The sequence below is a fragment of the Marmota marmota genome, unplaced genomic scaffold, assembly GCF_001458135.2.
Source record: "Marmota marmota marmota unplaced genomic scaffold, marMar, whole genome shotgun sequence".
NCBI classification, from domain to species: Eukaryota; Metazoa; Chordata; class Mammalia; order Rodentia; family Sciuridae; genus Marmota; species Marmota marmota.
Genome location: NW_026000026.1, coordinates 29691343 through 29696682, shown reverse-complemented (window position 1 = coordinate 29696682; position 5340 = coordinate 29691343). Strand labels below are relative to the sequence as shown.

The 5340-nt window shown below is 34.4% G+C and overlaps 1 non-coding gene across 1 annotated transcript; it reads right to left on the bottom strand.

Annotated features, from left to right (window-relative positions):
• Window positions 1-596: 596 nt before the first annotated feature.
• Window positions 597-701, bottom strand: LOC125619289. The gene has a single exon (XR_007350775.1). It is a non-coding gene; the product is annotated as a U6 spliceosomal RNA (small nuclear RNA).
• Window positions 702-5340: the final 4639 nt, after the last annotated feature.

Sequence of the window (5340 nt, the reverse complement as noted above, 5' to 3'; positions counted from 1 at the left end):
AACCCAGTGTCTCACACATGCTAGGCAAATACTCTACCACTGAGCCACAATACCAGCCCTAAGATTATTTATTTTTGAATCATATGTATTTTAGTTCCTAGTAGTTTGGGATGCAAAATGAAATGTTAACCTTCACAACATCTGTTTATTTATATTCCCTCTGTTTAAAACCTTTGCTTTTTAAATTGAAGGAGAAATTTTCCTCTGGTTGGTTCAAGCTCTGTTATTCTTGGTAAAATGCTTATCTTATGCTACCAAGTTCAAATTCTTTTTTTGTAAGAGCTAAAATTATTAAAAGTTGACTTTTTTAGTTAAAGAAGTTTGGGTTTTATGATGTTCTATTTAAATAAAATTTAAATATCAATGAATTTAGCTTGGGTAAATTAACTTAAAAACTATGTCACTAATATTGAAGCAACCCCAATACATTTATAAATTGCCTGCATAAGACATTTTTTAGAAGTACTTTTAAAATAAACCATAAAGGGAAGTTTTAGATAAACAGTATAACCGGAATTACCACTGTAATAGTCTTGTATTGTACTGCAATTTCATAGAACTTTAATTTTGCAAGAGTGACTTAGCCATTTTTTACATCAACAAAGGAACCATTCCTGAATTTGCATGTCATCCTTGTGCAGAGCTCATGCTAATCTCTTTATCATTCACAGTTTTAGTATATGTGCTGCTGTAGCAAGCACAACAAAGGACTCCTAATACAGCCTGACCTTGTTATTCAGCATTCTGTTAATCAAAATCTTTACTAACCTAGAGTCTAATGTTTCTGTAAGTATGGTAATTGAAGAAAAATTCTGCAGTGACTTCTAAAACATTGAAGTAGACTAAATTATGTTAAATGTTTTAGTAGTAAGTATATTATTTACATTCATTAGAATACTAATATTATTATATTAGGCATGGTGTAGTTGTATACATGGTGACTTTTTAAAAATATTTTTAGTTGCAGATGGACACAATATCTTTATTTTTTTATTTACTTATTTTTATATGGTGCTGAGGATCGAACCTAGTGCCTCATAAGGAGGCAAGCACTCCACCACTGAGCTACAGCCCCAGCCCACTCTGTGACTTTCTGTTTTCCAAAACTGGGATCCATAATCTTCCCAACAATGTCTGCTAACGAAAGTAAAATGTTGTTCTATTAAGTATCCTTTATTAATAATTATTTTTATTTTAAAATTAGCAGTAATTTTATTGTAACATATTAGCTTGCAGCAGATAAAATCTTTTTTTTTAGACTGGGAAATTACTTTAAAAATCATCAATTTCACGTGGTTCAAACTCTGCCAACTCTTAGCAGTTACTTTTGGTATTCCTTATTTATTTTGTTTTTAATTTTCATACTACTGTTTCTTGTTTTATTTAACCTTTGGGGGGAAAAATGGACTTCTACTTTGGAAATTGAAGATTTAGCTGTCCTTCATCCTTACTGGTACTTTATGGTTCCCAGTTACATCAGTATTTAGTATTTTTATGACTATGCCTATTATTCACAGATGAACCATGTAGAGTACTATTATTATATCTTGTTTTTCATTTGCTTAGTTGTGTTTGTATCAGTCACTAATTCTTCCTCCAACTATGACAAAACTGATTATTTTTCAGTATTTTTAAAGGTAACTTCGCAGTTTCACTTCATTTTCCTGGGGGTTGGTCCTGCTGGAGCCCTCCCTTTCCTACTCCAGTTTGTATTGTTTTGCTCTCAGAGTGCATAGCCATCATCCTAGGACTTCCCTTTGTCATCATGTTGGGAATTCCCTTTGCCATTCCCCTGTGTAGTAGGATCTCCTATTTCTTGGATCCTGTGTCTTCCTCATTCCTTAGTAGCTTCCTGAGAAAGGGTACTTAGAAAATCTGAAATTCCTTCCTGAATTTAGAATTTGCATATCTGGAAATGTCTTCATCTTACCCTCACATTTGATGGGGGTCTAGTTCAGTGGTGAAATGTAGATTGAAAATTAATATCCCTCTTTGAAGGCATTGTTCCATTGTAAACTTCCAGTGTTGCTATTGAGAAATTCAATAGCATTCTAATCCCTAATCCCTTTTTCCCATTCTAGAAGATTTTAGGGTCATCAGTTTATTTGTGGCATTCCTAACATTTCCTGATATATCTTGGTATAGCTCTTTTTCTTTCCTCTGGCTTGTGGAGTAGATTATATTTTCCAAAGTTATCTGCATACATGTGTACCATCTCATATTCTTTCTCCTCATTCCTTCTTTACCTCATACCCCCTCATAATTCCTAACTCCTACATTTGAGCCATGCATCATCAACTCTCCAGGGATCTATCCATGTCAGCATACCCACATGCTCCCATGTTGCTCATCTTTAAAAAACATAACAAATTATAACTTTCCCCGCCTCCCATCAATCACCTCCTGTTTACCTGCATAACTGAAGTCTCACATGAGATGTGCACATTTCCTTCCTACCTCATATATAGTACCTGTCACATTTTGAAATCTATTGTTTACTGATCTTTTTGTCACCTATGCCCCTGGAATGTCAGCTCCAGGAAGGCAAGGACCTCATCTGTCCTGTTTACTATTATGTTCCCTAGAACAGCTGCTAGCAGAAGTACCTATTCAATATATGGGCAAAAAGGTATAATTGACATTTTTAAACTAGTAAAATAGCTCTTGCTTTTTGAAATTTTCTAATAAGAAAATACATTTTCATTTGTTTTTTATTTTCTGCTTTTTGCTGCACTTAGAGTTGGAAAAAATTGTAAGTACTATACAAGTACTATATCATGATTGAATTTTTCCCTAGGTTCCATTTAATTCTTTCCTATGTATAGTTTAGTATTGGCAGTTTTCTGCCAGTATTCCAGCATCAGATTACTTGGAGTTGAATTCAGCTCTTACTTTTTAACCAGTAACTATGGGCAGGTTAACTTCTGTTTCTCCATCTCTAAGATGGAAATAATGATGGTACCCACTGCATGTACTTATTCTGTGAGTTAAAGGAGATAACATGTGAAATGACAAATTCAATACTTGGAACGGCAGTGAACTTAGTGAAAAACAATTATTATTGCAGCCTCCTCCAATTTATAACATTTGGTTATGACCCAGACTCTTTAATATTTTTGTTCAGAATGCTTGTGTCTCCTAGGATATATTGGCTATGAATATGACTCAGCTATTTTTTGGTTTTATGTTTTGTTTTTTTTTTTCCTGATTCCTTGCCTCTGCTGCAGATTATCCTGTGTTGGATACAATGATCTACAATTGACAAATGAGCACCTTGTAGCACTTACCAGCAGTTTGGGTCATTTGATAAATCATTTTGATCATTTGATAAAATACTTTTTATTTCAAGCCATATCCTGTTTTATTTATTTGTCTTGCTCAGAGATGAAGTGCCTTCTTCATGTTATTCCACATTAACTCTTCTTATTTCATATTTACTTAAACTTTCTTTTTTTTAATATTTTTTTCATTGTAGATGGGCACAATATCCTTATTTTATTTATTTATTTTTTGTATGTGGTGCCGAGGCTCAAACCCAGTGCCTCACGCATTCGAGGCAAGTGCTCTACCACTGAGCCAAAGCCCCGGCCCTATTTATTAAAACTTTCAAAATACCCAATATGTCATCAAACAGATTTTTTTTAAAGTAACTATAAGACACTGATATTTTCAGATACTAGCTAGCTGGGAAGATAAATACAGGTAGCAATACAATATAGTCTACTTTGAGTCACATGAAAAATACAGACAGGCTATAAAAATTCAGAGTAGAACTAGGTCCTGTCAGTCTTATGGGATGCTTTTATGCATGTTAAAATGTTTGCTTTATCTTATTCCCTAATTTTTTGTCTTGATTTTTATTCTGGAAGTTTGCATAATAATCATGGGAATGTTTTAAGAGATAATATACAAGCTAAAATTGAGAATAATTTTTAGTTTTAGAAATTGTTTCTGGAAGTAATTTAGCAATTACCCTGCCTCTTTCTTTTCTTCTCTAGATAGGTAGTAGGGACTCTTCAAATAATTTGAGCATTTCAGACCTCAGAGTATAGTGTTGGGTAAATTGAGGGTTCTTAAAAGAATGCCAGATGGTTTGAAAGAAGTTGTGAGCACTCCAACTAGCGCAGTCCTTTGAAAGCCAGCTGGCTAAGTCTCTTCTGTGCTGGAGGTAGGAACCAGACACTTTGTTCCATGCCAGCTGGCACATGAATAGCTGGCCAATGGCTTTACTTTTGGTTGGCCACTCTTGGGAAAGACAGCCTGTGCCCTCCATATGCCCTAAGGATAGTCTGGCACCAGAAGAGTTGTATTAGGCCTCCATGGTGCTTGCTCCAAGGGCTGGAGCCAGCCTGCAGTACCAAGGGAAAGGAAGCTAGCTACTTCTTAGATAGCATTACAATTGAACCTCATGTTATTAATTGCTTTAGAAAAGTTTAATGCAGCTTGAATTTTTATGGATTCAATGTTAAGTATAATAAAGTTACTTACAAATAAAGGTGAATGTTTTTATATTCTAAGTAACTACCAGTTTACATGCTTTCAAAGTTCCTGATTAACTTTTCTTAAAGGGAGGTTTGCCTGTTCTTTTTATGGTCATCGTCATCTCCTAAAGTTTTGGTCATTAGGAAGTAAAATTTTTCCTCATATCATAATGCTTGCTCCTATATAAAGTATAGGTTTCAATAAAAAGCTAATTTTGTATATTTTCTTAAAATCTATCTCATTTTGGGGCCAGAGTTGTGGCTCAGTGGTAGAGTGCTCACCTAGCACTTGCGAGGCCCTGGGTTTGATCCTCAGCACCACATAAAAATAAATAAATAAAAATATTGTGTCCAACTAAAAAATAAATATTAAAAAAAATCTCTCATTTTATCTGCTCTTCATATTTTCTTAGGCAGGCTCTTGTATCAGATACAGTTCCTCACTTCTTTTAGCAAACTTAATTTCAGTGGTTTGAGAATAAAAGAAATGCCAATGTGGCACTGCAGGTAATGTGAGCATCTTTATGATGATATTGTCTAGCTTCAAAATTAATGATTTCACTACAGTCTATCACTATGCTTTATGTTGTGCATGCCTCTTATCCCAGTGTCTGGGGAGGCAGAGGCAGGAAGATGGCAAGTTTAACGCCAGTTTCAGCAAGACCTTGTCTCAAAATAAAACCATGAAATGGGCTGGGGATATAACTCAGTGGTATATCCAGCACCCCTAGGTTCAATCACTGGTACCAAAAAAAAAAAAAAAAACCCAAAACAAAACTTTTTTTTTTTTTCACAAATTTGGAGATTGAATGGTGTTGCATTACCTTGTTGAGTTTATCTAGGCAAACAAAAAATTTAT